The sequence below is a fragment of the Bos javanicus genome, chromosome 10, assembly GCF_032452875.1.
Source record: "Bos javanicus breed banteng chromosome 10, ARS-OSU_banteng_1.0, whole genome shotgun sequence".
Classification (NCBI taxonomy): domain Eukaryota; kingdom Metazoa; phylum Chordata; class Mammalia; order Artiodactyla; family Bovidae; genus Bos; species Bos javanicus.
Window position 1 is genome coordinate 63,755,080 of NC_083877.1, and position 16,086 is coordinate 63,771,165.

A 16,086-nucleotide genomic window follows, 5' to 3' on the forward strand; every position below is an offset into this window, starting at 1 on the left:
AAATTCTTTATTATGGAATTTTTTTAAAGATTTTTAAGATAGAAAGCAGAAGACTGCTGTCAGTGCTTCAATGTAAAATCACAGAACCTCGCCCAGTTTCCTGACTTGAGCCATTTCTCAGAGTCCATCTACTGAAGGACAGGTCAGACATTTCTGAGGAAGGACCCTATAGTCCTACTGCAAGTATGTACAAGTATTCCCCCAGTACTTCCTCAAAAAGGTCTACATTAATTCAGGTGGCTTATATACTGGAGAAAGAAGAATACTCAGAGTTTTTGTGGGCTATTGAATACAGGGTCTGAGATGACAGGAATGCCAAAGGTGGAAAAATTGCCAACTTTGTCCCCATTAGGGTGTTACAGAATGGAGAGCATGAGTCCTATAGACCAAATACATATAAGTGTCTCACAGAGGGTCCATGAGGTCTGCCATCTACTCTGTGTTCACTTCACTAATCCTTGAATAGCATAAATAAACTTAGCAGCTAAAAAAACTCTCATCTTCATTTTACAACCTGTGGAGTAAGAGCCTTTATAATAGAAAAGGCAAAATTGAAGCAATTGAAACTGTACTCCCCTAGCCAAGATACTAAATTGTAAGTGATATCATAACCCAGCTGGAACTTCAGAGAATTGAAGATTTAAAGGATAAGGGACGATTGTTTCCAACCTATTTCTGTTTAATTCACTAGTATGGCCCTGCTAAAAACCAGATGGATATGGCAGATGGCGATAGGCTGCAGTAAACTTAACAAATGGTAGCCCCAATCATAGATGCTGTGCTGAAGATCATATCTTTGCTAGAGCAGATGAACACAGCCTCTGATTTGTAGTAGCTATTGATTTCTTTAATGTGTTCATTTCAATACTCATCAGAAAGGAGAATCAAAAAACAGTTTGCACTCACCTGGGATAGATGGCCATATATTTTCACCATCTTGTTATATGGTTCTGCTAGCCCTCCTCCTATCTGCCATAATACAATACAGCACCTAGATCATCTCAGTATCCTGTAGGCCATTACACTAGTCCATTATATTGACAACATGTTAAAATCAGACCTACTGATCATGAAAGTGACATGTGTTCTAGGTGGCCTGGTAAGACATGTGTATGTAAGAAGATAGGAGGGAATTCCCAAGAGTCGGGGAGATTGTTGAAGATTTTAGAGATCTTGTGGCAGTCATGAATGAATGTACCATTCAGATCTCCGCCCCCCTCCTTTTTTTTGATGTGGACCATTTTTTAGGTCTTCATTGAGTTTGTTACCATATTGCTTCTCTTAATGTTTTGTTTTTCTTTGGCCGTGAGCACATGGGATCTTGGCTCCCCAACCAGGTATCAAACTCCCTGCACTAGAAAGTGAAGCCTTGAGCTGTGGACCACCAGGGAGGCCCTTTGATCTCCTTTAAGAGAACTGGCTGCAGGGAGCATAACTGCCTGAGAATCTCAGCTTGCCACCACTGGGAACCACCACTACTGTTGTGCAGTACCATGTTTCCCCTGGTCAGTGACTGAACACTGTGGGTGTATAAATGTGGACCCATTTCTGTGGTATGTGGGCTGACTGCTCTAATGGGTAATGTTGACCCATTACTTATATAAGTATTGACTGGTTTAGTCGCTAAGTCATGTCCAACTCTTGCCACCCCATGGACTCCTCTGTCCATGGGATTCTCTAGGCAAGAATACTGGGGTAGGTTGCCATTTCCTTCTCCAGGGGATCTTCCTGACCCAGGAACTGAAGCCGGGTCTCCTGCACTGAAGGCAGATTCTTCACCAACTGAGCTGTAAGGGAAGCCCATGACTATTATAAGCCTGATCACAATTTTCTTAGAACTGTGTTCAGTCTGTTTTCCTTCCCAGTCCTCCTTAATTTCTCCTCTCTTATTACAGATGTCAGACTTGCATCATGTTCAGAAGCCCCACACTGCCCACTCCAGTTTATTCCCCTTTACCTTCCACTAGTACCCTCCCTCCCATAAATCTCTTGCACACCTAATCCAGTATCAGGGTTTGCTTGTAGTAGGACCTTAGTTAACACAAGGTCCAAAGATCTGGAGCATACAGAACATCTTCTTCAATAAAAAAGGACAACTTATTGCTACTTGTACACTAAAAAAGAAACATACATTTTGTAGGACTCTTAAGAGTATATACCATACATGGAAATGATCTTCCAAACCCTGTCAAATGAAATAGAAGGCTACCAGTTTTTAGTGGAGCCCCAAGCAAGCACTGAGGGTCCATCCACCAGAGTTATTTATTATAAGCTGAGTGTTGTCAAGTCCACTGCCTTAAGATTGATTTAGAGCAAAAACAATCTTCACTGTATGATGAAAACAGGACATTTGGAGTCCCAAGGCAACAACTTAGTTACACAAAGATGTAACCCAAACCCCACTGTTGCACAGGTATCTTCCATCAGCTCACACTTAAGGTCTCATTGGAGTTTCCTTATGGCCGGCTGACATACAAAGAAAAAACCTAGACAAATTACAGATGGTTTGGCACTATATTTCAGGCCTATTTAAACTAGACAACTGCTATACTCCAGTTTCATTCAGAACTGTTTCTGCAAAACAGTTGTGAATGGAAATGTTTATGGGCAGAAACTCAAGTACTGGACTTGTTTTTCACTTTATGTCAAGGGGGTAAGTTGTAAGAGCTAAGGACTCTTGGATAGAATAACCAAGACAGAAAGTTCTTGGGTAAAGAAACTACACGGACTTTTGGGTAGAAAATAAAAATGGCATAGCTACATGGTCAGGGTCTAGAAAGGAATAGATTAGAGGATCAGAGACAAGGAATTCCAGGGAAGAAGGATGTGAAAGGACCAAAAGGAATAAGCAAAGATTGTGAGGATTTCTTTGGTTAATGGCCAGCAGATAATGCAGAGGAGACACTGAAAAACCAAGTAAAAGAGTGACCCACCAAGTAAAGGTCAGTCAACCTCTGTCTTTGGCTACCTAGCCCAGTGCTAGTACAATGGGATGATGAATGAAATAGTTAAGGTGGTAAGGATAAAGGTTGTACATGGACTTCCTCTCATCAAGGCTAACACAGATATTATCACTATTGAATATCCAACTTGTAAGCAGTAGAACATATGCAGAACTCTCAAAATGCCATCTTTAAGGAGAACAAGTTATCCACTTGATTGGAAGGTTGATTACATCTGAACCTTTCAACTCTGGAGACTCCAGTAATCTATTATAATTGGAATATGTATGTATTCTGGTTGAGTTTGTATTCCCAGGTCACAGCACTTCTGTCAGTAACAACTAGCTGAGGGCTCACATAGTTCTAATTTATTCATAAGGAAGCTTATACAAGATAGTTTCAGAAAAAGGACCCATTTTTATATCAAAGGAGATGGAACAATAAGTACATTATGAAAGATGGGTATGTACCATATCACCAGGAAGCTGCAGGCCTGACAAAATTTTACAGTGGCTCTTTTAATACCAAGTTAAGCTACTAGCTTGGGGATAACACTCTGCAAGTTTAGAGGATTATCCTTTAAACTGTAATAGCTATGATAAACCAATTGCCTTTTTATTTTCTGAGTATCAAATATAACCAGAAACCATAGGCTATAAATAGGATTAATCTTCCTAACCATAAATCCATGTGATCCAGTTGTCAAATTTGTCATTTCCATACTCATAACTTTAGGCTCTGCTAGATTAGAGGTCCTGGTTCCCACAGGTACTACTAGGGTGATTGTTGTTGTTCAGTCACTCAGTCATGTCTGACTCTTTACACCCCATGGGCTGCGGCATACCAGGTTTCCCTATCCTTCACCATCTCACGGAGCTTGCTCAAACTCATGCCCATTGAGTCAGTGATGCCATCCAACCATCTCATCCCCTAACGTCCCCTTCTCCTGCCTTCAATCTTTTGCAGCATCAGTGTGAGTTGTGTTAGTCGTTCAGTCATGCCTAACTCTTTGTGACCCTATGGACTGTAGCCTGTCAGGCTCCTCTGTCCATGGGGATTCTCCAGGCAAGAATACTGGAGTGGGTTACCATTCCCTTCTCCAGCGGATCTTCCTGCCCCAGGGATGGAACTCAGGTCTCCTGCACTACAGACAGATTCTTTACTGTCTGAGCCACTGGTCTTTTCTAATGAGTCAGCTTTTTGCATCAGGTGACCAAAGTATTGGAGCTTCAGCTCAGAATCAGTGAAGCATCACTAGGGTTATAGTATGTATTTAATTGAATCTGATCAATGTGAGCTCCAGTGGACCAACAGGCAAAAATAAAAGAGTTCCTATACTGGCTAAAACTATGCAGCCAGTGAATGTAAATGAGAAGCTGAGATTGCTGCTTTATATTGGGACAGAATTACGTGTGGAATGCTTAGCTCCTCTGCTGTACCTCTTGTACCTTGCATGTTTAGTGATAATAGTAAATGGGCATAAGGATGAGGTAAGCAGAGGTTCGGGCCTTGAGGAGCTAAAGATCTGTTTCACTTCACTGGGCAAGAAATCTATAATAGTATAACGTCTGGATAAGGCTGAGGAAAGGGGATATATGAATATTAATTTCATCCTTGGGATTGACCGAACAAGAGTGACTACTCTGTCTCACTGAACTGTTTCAGGATTTTCTTTTGAGGTTGTGAAAGGCTGATACCTTTAAGAACCAGAGATAGGATATGGGGAACTTAAATTGGGGCCTAAGGAGCTCTGAATGATACACACAATGAAAAGTAATGTTGGAGCCCTCCTCAAACATTTGTTCCTATCCGAAAGGACATTTGCAAACTTGTTGGACAATTTCTATACATACCAATAATGGCCTACCTCAGATACCTACATCTCTATACCTGAGATCTTTTTCTCACTGTGGGACCATATTTAGCTGGTAGACACAGGCAAAACACAAATTCCCGAGGGGTAACACCTGCTGTAGCTCTAAAGATAGCCACAAATTCTTTGACACTCCTCATATCAAGAGGTGGGATCACTTCCTCCTCCCTTGCATCTGGGCTGGCTTTGGTGACTTGATTGAAGTAGAAATGATCCTTCATGCTTTCTGAGGCTAGGTTAGAATTTAACATACAGATTCTGCCTTTTTTTCTCATTTTGGGGGCCTGACCCACAATATAAGAAAGCCAACTTTCTTATATAAGAAATAAGAATATAAGAAAGCCTCATATTCCTTTAGGATATGAGGAAGCCATATAAAGAGACTACCAGAAGGTGTTCTAATTGCTAGCCTTTGATTCATCACAGAGCAAGTGCTAGATATGATGGAAGAATCCTCCACATGTTTCTGTCCCTTCTATTTGAGTCACTGTCAATCATTTGAGTCTTCTTAGTGAAGTCTCCAGGAATTGTGGAGCAGAGACAAGCCATCTCCAAATTTGTCCCATTCAAGTTCCTGCCCATAGAATCCATGAACATGATAAAACATTTTGGTTTTCTGTTTATTTTTTTAATGCCCCTATTCTTAGGGTGGTTTGTTAGTAGCAATCAACAACCATTACCTGGCCCTAGGATCAACTAACAACCAATGAGAGATAGGAGGTTGTCAATACATACCCAGATTCTTTATACTTTAATTGTTAAAGTGTTCCACAGAGTGTCTCAGGAATTTCCCAGCAAGACTGAGTCCTCCTTGTCCAAAGAGGAAATCAATTTATGAACACAGTCTTTATTTGCCTTCATCTATTTCCTTCTTTACTTTCTCAATCTCTGACTCTGCTTCCCCAGGATTCATCTCTCAAATAAACTGCTTGTACCCAAATCCTTGTCTCAGGGTTTGCTTTTGCAGAAATTCAAGCCAAGAGTGGATCCATTTTGTTCTGCTGTTTTCTGGTTTTTGTACAGACCATATCTGTCCTCCATGTTATTTATTGAAAACTCATTCTCTGCTCTGATGAGTAGTACCACTTCTGTTACAGATCAACTTTCTACTTATAATTATTTTTCTGAGTTGACTTTTCTATTTCATTGATGTCTTTATCCCCACACCAGTATTAACATTCCTATCTGCTAGAGCCAGTCCTCTCATTTCTCTTTTCTTATTCAGGAAAAGAAGTGAATATTCATGTCCAGATATAAATTTTATAATATGTTTATGAGTTTAAATACAATACATATTGGAGTTTTTATTAGAAAGATATTCTAGAGCTCAATTTGTGAATAATTGATACCTTAGGATACTGGATGTATTAGTTAGCAATATGTTGTTGTGTAACAGATTACCCAAAGTGCAGTAGCTTAAAACAACAGTTACAGTTGTATATTATTTCTCATAATTTTTGTGAGTCAAAAATTTATTGGGAAGCAGCTTTGCTGAGTAGTCCTGCCCCAAGGTCTCTCATAAGTTTCTACTGTAAGTCATCTGAAGACTTGACTGAGGCTGAAGGATATACTTCCAAGATGACTTCCTCACCTAGATGTTGGTGAGGCCTCAGTTTCTCATTATGTGGGGTAGCTTCAGTGCCTTCAAGACATGACAGCATGTTCCCTCAGAGTAGTCAAGAGAAAGAGAGTAAAGAGGAAGCTGTACTGCCTTTTTTGACTTAGTCACAGACAGTCACTTCTTCTATATTCTGTTTCTTAAAAGCGAGTCACTAAATCCAATCTACATTGGAGGATTAGAATTCATTTCTGTCTTTTAAAGGGAAAAGTATAAAATATTTGTGCAGATGTTTTAAAATCCTCCCGTTGTATCCTATCAATCCATGAACATAATATATCTTATGTATATATTATATATACTATATATATATATTTTTTTTTTAATTTCAGTAAGGATTTGTCACTTCTCCTTGAAATCTTTGAAAAAATTTATTGGGTTTATTCTGAACTGCATTAAATGAGTTGATGTGGTTTTTGGTTTTTTTTGCAAATTGTACCTTTCAAAGATTGTCATTTTATATTTCTGACTGTGCTATAGAAATGAAAAAACTTATTTTGCATACCAAACATTGACAACAACCTTGCTAAGTTCATTGGTGTATTTTATAAGTATATAATCATGCATTTATGCATTAATCAAGGTTACAGTAGGAAGTTGTGGTGCCCTAAAACTGGGTTATTAAGGAGAATTGAACAATATAGGGACTATTTACAAAGTGGAAAGAATTTATTTAGGGAAAGCAAAATTTCATGATGCAAAATCTACAGCTAATAACCTACAGCTAATAACTTACCATCCCCTTGCCTGAAGGGGCAAAGTAGGGCAGTAGTTACTTGAACCTAAAGGAATAAATGTATGGAAGGGCAACCTGGTGAGATTCATGGTGTTTATTAGAGGGACAAAGAGAAGGAACCAGGGAAACATATACCCCAGCCTTTATTTCCTCTTATCTTCCAATATTCTATTGAGTTATCCTATTGGCTGAATTCAAGTAAAGGCCAGAAAATAAAGGGGTTCAGGGGTTTTCACAGCAGCATCTGCAGGCAACTCTACATCTGGACACAGTTCACAGGCAGGTATCAGACCAATTGCCTCCTCATATGTAAGAGAATGGTATTCTCTGCCCATGGGGTGAGCAGAGGGCTTGAATGCAATTCATTCAGGTCAATGACCTGGCACAGACTAGAATGAAGTAGGTGAAATGAAGAACCAAAGGGGAAAATGAAAAGCATTTAGCACAATCTGCAAAATCAATGTCAGCTTTATTTCTTCTTTCCTAACCCTTGTTCCTTTTGATATTGTTTGTTAATATGCCTAAGTTTTGATGGAAGAAAAAATGTCATACAAAATGAAAAAATATATACATATCTGGTGAAAAATTTCCCAAACATAATGCCTGTAAGTCAACAGAATCTGACACCATGTGCCCTTAGGTACTAGGAGAACTAGCAAGTAAATCTACAAGCCCCCTAGAAATATATTGATATAAGGATTTATATGGAAGTTAACCCAGGAAGTTAAGAATGGGTTACTTTAATATTAAAACTTGGAAAGAGAGTAACAAAATTCATCACACAATGCCCAATCCCCTAGGAGACTGAAAGATCATAGATTGTGATCATTTGGCTGTGTGATAATTAAATCATGCCACTAACAATTGGGTTTGCTTTTTTGAGAGACTTGCAGATCACATTGAAAATGGAAAAGTTATAGATATTTTCTGTTAAATTTTAGCCTCATGAGATATCATCATAGGAGGGTTTGAAATATTAATATATAGTCCTCATTCCAGTACTATTAGCTGGTAAAATAGTTGGTCTCTTTCTGGGGTACCTAAACTTAAGACTGAATAGAAGTAGCATCACAAGGTGGTCTACCAGGATCAAGGTGAATCATTACTCTTATCAAATACTTGGAAAGGTCTTTCAAAAATATGTCCATCAAATTTCTGAATATTCTTTAATTAAGAGAAACTCAGATTCTGAAAGCCTTAGACAATATTAATCTTGGGAAAAATTATTTTGAAATACCTGTAATCCAATAGCTGCAAATGGAAAATTGGACGGTTGGGTCTAAAATCTATATACAAGCACAGCACATGGGAAAATGATGAGGTGCAAGAATAGAAATTCCAAGGCCTCAACTTCTTTCTCTCTGAAGCATAGTGAGGGTACTCCTGAAGGTGTACAATGCATTATAGATGTATTCATTAGACACTCTTTCAGGAGAATCAGGATTTAAAAAGAACAGAATATTATTGAGAGGATGACATATGGAAGTATTACCAGAAAAGTTTATAGGAAATAAGCAGACTTTATAGGAAATACCACAGGGAATCAGTACAGAGCACTGGACAGACATACGGGGTCTGGAGTTCTTCTGTCCTAGTTCATATCACGTTTCCATCACCCACTGCTGTTTCTCCTCAGAGGGGTTACTTAATTTTTCAAAGCTTCCATTTCTTTGGTTGTAAGATGATAGTAACAATTTTATGCATATAATGGCACTGTTATAAGAAAATAAATGGGATAATAACTGTAAAGAACTTAGGACATTACCTGGCATCTGGACAGTGTTAGAGGGACTCCGCCAGTGAGAGGTAGGCTATGAAGTTCTGTCTGTGACCAGAGGCAGGAGAACAGGCAGAGCAGGGAAACTTAAACTCCATATTAAAGAACAGAAGTTAGAAATCTGTGACTTCAGGGAGCCTTCTAAGTATGCCCCTTTGATACACATTATACCAAAAAAGAAGTGGATTAAGAGAGTTGAGCTGGGAAAATATGGCAAATTCACAGTGGAAACCAATAATATCACTAATAATAATAGATTTCCACTCATCCCTAGAAGGAATAATTTGATAAACTTCTTAGGCAGATGGGCTGGGGTAAAGACTTCATTCACCCCAGACACACATAAAGGGCATGCCCAAGAAACCACAGATGGTGGATAGCCACTCACCTGCTCCCAAAAGGATGAGATTAGCAGGTCTGCTATCCACTAAGCTGATATTTCACTGAAGGGACCGTGCCTACTTACGGTTGTGCAGTGCTCAGTCATGTTTGACTTTTTGCTACCCCATGGACGGCAGCCCGCCAAGTCTCCTTTGTCCGTGGGGATTCTCCAGGCAAGAATACTGGAGTGGTTGTCAGGCCCTCCTCCAGGGGATCGTCCCAAACCAGGGATTCAACTGAGGTCTGCATTGCACACAGATTCTTTACCAACTGAGCTACCAGGGAAGTACTTAGGGTTAGGGTAAGCAAAATTGCTCAAGATGATAGAGGATAGAGAGGAGAAAGACTAAGGTCAACCAGGAGCATCATCTTTTCCCCCTGTTTCCTCACAAAGCACTTGCCCTCTTTAAACACACACACACACACACACACACATTTTATATTGAGGTATAGCAAATTAACAAACAATGTTGTGACAGTTTCAGGGGAACAGTAAAGGGACCCAGCCATAAATATACATGTATCCATTCTCCCCCAGATTTCCTTCCCATCCAGGTTGCCACACAACATTAAGCAGAGTTCCTTGTGCTATATAGTACATCCTTGTATCTCAATAAATGCTGTTCAAAATAGCAAAGAATATTTGTTTGATAAAATTCCAAATTATTACACTTTCCAAGATGCTCCTATGTTTTGACCTGGCCCTGACCATATACCTTCCTGAGGCTGGCTGTCACCTTGTCCTATTACCTAAATCCCCTGCTACTTCTGTGCTTGTTTATCCTTTATGAACTCAATATTCTAGAGGGAGGGAAGGTAGGAATGGAGACACAGGAAATTAAAAAAAAAAAATACTTAAAATGTTTCTCTCAACAAATTTAGTGAGAGTGGAGAAGGAAATAAATCAAGTCTTTGGAAGCGCTATGTCTTGATTTGGCATGTCCAGGCTTTATTTTCCTAGCAGTAGAATTCTATTATATACTTGCTCCCTGAGGGGTCAAGATCCAGAGGCTGAAAGAGTGTCTTCATGGTTAAATTTTTATTTTTCAGCTCTCTAAGTTACAGTGTCTGACTAAAGAAGTAGTGGTCTTCTAGACACTATTCAAACCCCAAACTAGGATAAAATCCTTCAGGAAAAAATATGTAACTGTTTCAACAAGGTGACATTAAAGGAGTGAGGGAAGGCCTTTGGATCTGTTTAAGGAACAGAGGCTCAGAGACTCTCTGCGTTTGAGCTTTATTTATATTCCCTGATATTAGGCACTCCTCTAATTTGGTACTTTTTTATTAGTGGGAATAAATTTATGTGCATGTTTATCATCAACTGCTCAAAGTAAAGACTCAGTTCCATAAAAATCAAATCCAAAAACAAACAAATTAATGTAAAAATTAAGCATTTTTACAATACTAAGCATTTTAATAGCACTGCAAGGAGATCCAACCAGTCCATTCTAAAGGAGATCAGCCCTGGGTGTTCTTTGGAAGGAATGATGCTAAAGCTGAAACTCCAGTACTTTGGCCACCTCATGCGAAGAGTTGACTCATTGGAAAAGACTCTGATGCTGGGATGGATTGGGGGCAGGAGGAGAAGGGGATGGCAGAGGATGAGATGGCTGGATGGCATCACTGACTCGATGGACGTGAGTCTGGGTGAACTCCGGGAGTTGGTGATGGACAGGGAGGCCTGGCATGCTGCAATTCATGGGGTTGCAAAGAGTCGGACACGACATAGCAACTGAACTGAACCCCAAAGTAGTATGTCTATTATTACTAGAAAATCAAAAATTCTCATAAAGCTTCTAAACTTTGACTTTCTTATCTATACAATTGAAATGCTGGACCACAAAATAATTTTTTTCCCCAAACTCCATTTTGCCAAGTATCAAAGTTCCTTTATGTGCCTCAGTTATCACTGCATGGAAAATCTCCCAGAGCACTTCACTTGAAGTTTTACTTGTATCAGTTTTCACATGTTATGATTAAGATTGTATTTAATAATGTAATCCACTGTTTAAAATTAAAGTTTGAAAATATTATACTAGAAAATCCCTAAGGTTCCTTACAGTTTTCATATTCTTTAACTTTACTAATTGGGGATTATTTAACTAGCAAACAGAAAGCTAAGGTGTGGCTTGATTCATATCTTCACTACCATGAGCAGTTCTATGAAAGGAAAGCTTATTGGCCTTTTTCAATGTCCACAGGGCAGCAACATGAAAGAAACAGGCTTAGATTAAAAGAGGAATGTTTAATTTAAATTTAAGGCAAAGATTTTTAACCATTATAATGATGAACAAGGAAGATGGAGTGGGTAATCATCATCCTCGGAGAACTGGGAACGTTTTCTTCAGCTGTGGAGTCAATTACCTTGACTCCATGATGAGAGAAGTCAATAACTTTTAAGAAGCTGGTGGGGGAGAAAGATATCTCTTATTTGATGCAAAGATCAATCTAAAACCTAACTGCAGAGGCAGATCACATTAGTGATCTTTCTGTGCAGCTAATTAAGGCTGCCTGGATGCAAAGAACTTGAGCACAGTTACTCCATGTATAAAACAGGTATACGTAGTGGTTCTCAACCTTGGCTGAAAATCAGAATCACCTAGGGAATATTAAAAACTATGGATGTCTGGGCTCCAACTCTGGTAACTTGTTTGTGGGAAGAAGGCTGCAAACCAGGGATGAACAGGTATACATCGAAGGAGAGAGGTTACAGTTTGACTGACTTTAATGTTTTGGCTTTTTGTTTTGTTTTGTTTTTTTCAAGGAAAAAGCAAGAAATAAGCTGGGAGACTAGTTGTAGAGAATAATGTTGATAGCTTTGACATGCGGTGTCTATGTGCTAGGAGAAGGAAAATTCAACTAGCATGGAATCAGTGGAAGGTTAGTGATAGTGTTAGTCACTCAGTTGTGTCCAACTCTTTGCAACCCCTGAACTATAGCCCACCAGGCTTCTCTGTCCATGGAATTCTCAAAGCAAGAATACTGGAGTGGGTAGCCGTTCCCTTCTCCAGGGGAACTTCCTGACCCAGGGATCAAACCTGGGTCTCCCACATGGCAGGCAGAGTCGTTACCATCTGAGCCACCAGGGAAGCCTGTGATCTAGTGGAAGGTTGGGGAAGGTTATTGGGGAAATGTTAGGAAATCATAGGAAAGAACATTAAAAAATGGAGAAGAGTTCTTAGGATAATAAGTCTATAGTGAAGAAGCTACTTTGTTAGAGGGTGGCAAGGACAACAAGAATTTTGAGAGGGGGAAAATGAGAGGTGACAAGCAGCTTCACTATGGAAGGGACCAGGCATTGGATGTTAAGTGACAGCACATATGAGGCTGGAGTAAGACTTCAGTCTTGCCTTGACTGGGTCTGAAGCCAGTGAAAGGAATAAAAGTTGTTGGAAAACAGGGTGCTGACCAGAGCGATGGAGTTGGCCTCAAGTGAGGGAGAATCCATGGCCTTAAGAGCAAGTCAGTGAGTTTGTTAACAAAGCCAGGAATTGGTTAAAGAGGAAAACTCACAGGAAAATGTCTTCTCAGGAATCAAGAATCTGCTGCTGAGGAAATAACTAAGGAATAACACCTAACGGTGTGAAGAGATCTTAAGACAGCTCGTCTGGAGGTGCCAGCTGGCTCTGGACTCAAGAGAAGAAGCAGGTAGGTGATTTCAAACTCTTTAAAGTCACCACTCCAACCTTTCTGGCACCAGGGACAAGTTTTGTGGAAGACAATTTTTCTATGGAGCAGGGGTTGGGAAGATGGTTTCAGGATTATTCAAGCACATTACATGTATTTCTAATTTAATGCTGTCGCTGATCTGCCAGGAGGTACCAGATTTTGGCCCAGAGGATGAGGACCCTGGGATAAATAAATCCTAGCCACAGTCCCTTCTTTAGTGCTGGAAATCATGTTTTAGACCGTATTAAGCTTTTTTTTTCTTATATGGAGTTAACTTCCGTGGCTTCTGCTTGTGTTGCTATCAGGGAAAGTTCAGGTAGGTCCCACTAGGTGTTCCAACTCTATTTCTGCCTATCAGGTATAGTTGCAATAATTCGTATCTAAATTGTTTAAAGATGAATATGTCACCACTGTTAATTCTGTCAAACATACAATCTAGACTTGAATGTATAGTATCACTAAGAATAATTTTGATTCTATTCCTTGCTAAAGAACTCTTAAGATGAAAGATGTATTCTGAGGTTTGATTCTTACTACAGAGATCAGGCTTTCATTGACATAGCAGTACCCGAGCCTTCTGGAATGAGTGGCACCACTCAGTCTCTGATACCCAGGTGTACTCTTCCACAGCAGTGTATATGTAGTCTGATAGAATATTTTACCCTCCCGAAAGTGAGGGTGGTGTGGGGAAAGGAAGCAGTCAGAGAAGTAATTAAATCCCCATAACAACGGGCACTGGATCAATGAATAAATCTCCCTTAGACTTGCCCTGTTCTCATGATCTGGACAGCTCTTCTCCCTTTCCATCCTTTTGCCTCCCCAACCTCTTCTACTTCAGAAACAGAGTCCTCCTCTTAGCGTTTCTGTCTTTTCAAGTTATGATTGATAGTGTATGTAAAAACTTGGAATCAAGTCATGAGAGGATGCAGGGAGACATAAAAGCTGATCTCATCTTACTAAGGGTTTGAAAATAGCCCTTTGAGGGCTCCATTTAAAGTACTTAAAAAAAAAAAAAAGAACCGCCTGTGCATTGTCTTAGTCTTTTCAAATTGCTATTTAAAAACAAAAAACTTCCACAGACTGGATGACTCAAATGCCAAACATTCATTTCTCACAGTTCTGCTATTTAGGAAGTCTAAGATCAAGGCACACGCCGATTTGGTGTGTGGTGAGGTCTTGTTTTCTGGCTCAGAGATGGCTGTCTAATTGCTATGTCCTCATATGGCAGGAGCAAGACAGCTCTCTTGAGTATCTTATAAAAGGGCACTAATCCCATTCACAAGGGCTCTGCCATCATGACCTAGTTACCTCCCAAAGGCCCCAACATAGAATTAAGGGGAACACACTCAGTCTATAGCGTACATTTAAAAAAAAATCAGAACTCAAGTTTGGATCAAATTCCTATTTCACAAACTCCTCAATGGTCAGTGTCAATGGCCAGTGGTTTAATATAATATCTTAAGGCCTCTGTCACACAACAGAATTATATTCCTAGTTTACCAATCCCAGAAATACATCCACCTGTCACTTTTGCTCTTAGTATGGACTACTACAAGAGATAATAGAAAAGGAACTTGAGGTTAATTCTTAAGCTTCTGTAGTATAACATATCTCTACTTGTTGCCTACCCTGAAACAGCAGTGAGTAAGCAACCAGGGTTCTCACACAAGAACCTGAGTGGCACAGAGAGTAGAAAAGGTCCGCATGATCTCACCTACCCTCTCAATCCAAGTACAAAATCTTTAGCATATTTAACAATGTTATGTCAAATTGTTTTCCAATTACAGATTTTCCTTAGAGTAATTAATTAGCAGAGTGGTACAAGAATTTTATTTTTACCAATAAAACATATCATAGAGAAACTGTCCCTTTATCTGAATGAGCTCAGTCTAGAAATTCATGTGCTAATCTTTCCTCCCCATCTCAACAACAACAAAAAAATCATCTTAGGCAATTTGTGAGGTATTTTGGTCACTGAAAGGATTTTCCTATGCCTATGACTGAAAAGGTCAATTTTCTTTCCAATCCCAAAGAAAGGCAATGCCAAAGAATGCTCAAACTACCACACAATTGCACTCATCTCACACACTAGTAAAGTAATGCTCAAAATTCTCCAAGCCAGGCTTCAGCAATATGTGAACCATGAACTTCCAAGATGTTCAAGCTGGTTTTAGAAAAGGCAGAGGAACCAGAGATCAAATTGCCAACATCCGCTAGATCATAGAAAAAACAAGAGAGTTCCAGAAAAACATCTATTTCTGCTTTATTGACTATGCCAAAGCCTTTGACTGTGTGGATCACCACAAACTGTGGAAAATTCTCAAAGAGATGGGAATACCAGAACACCTGATCTGCTTCTTGAGAAACCTATATGCAGGTCAGGAAGCAACAGTTAGAACTGGACATGGAACAACAGATTGGTTCCAAATAGGAAAAGGAGTATGTCAAGGCTGTATACTGTCACCCTGCTTATTTAACTTATATGCAAAGTATATCATGAGAAATGCTGGGCTGGAAGAAGCACAAGCTGGAATCAAGATTGCCAGGAGAAATCTCAATAACCTCAGATATGTAGATGACACCACCCTTATGGCAGAAATTGAAGAGGAACTAAAGAGCCTCTTGATGAAAGTAAAAGAGGACAGTGAAAAAGTTGGCTTAAAGCTCAACATTCATAAAACTAAGATCATGGCATCTGGTCCCATCAGATGGGAAATAGATGGGCACACAGTGGAAACAGTGTCAGACTTCATTTTTGGGGCCTCCAAAATCACTACAGATGGTGACTGCAGCCATGAAATTAAAAGACACTTACTCCCTGGAAGGAAAGTTATGACCAACCTAGATAGCATATTCAAAAGCAGAGACATTACTTTGCCAACAGAGGTCCGTCTAGTCAAGGCTATGGTTTTTCCAGTGGTCATGTATGGATGTGAGAGTTGGACTGTGAAGAAAGCTGAGTGCTGAAGAATTGATGCTTTTGAACTGTGGTGTTGGAGAAGACTCTTGAGAGTCCCTTGGACTGCAAGGAGATCCAACCAGTCCATCCTAAAGGAGATCAGTCCTGGGTGTTCATTGGAAGGACTG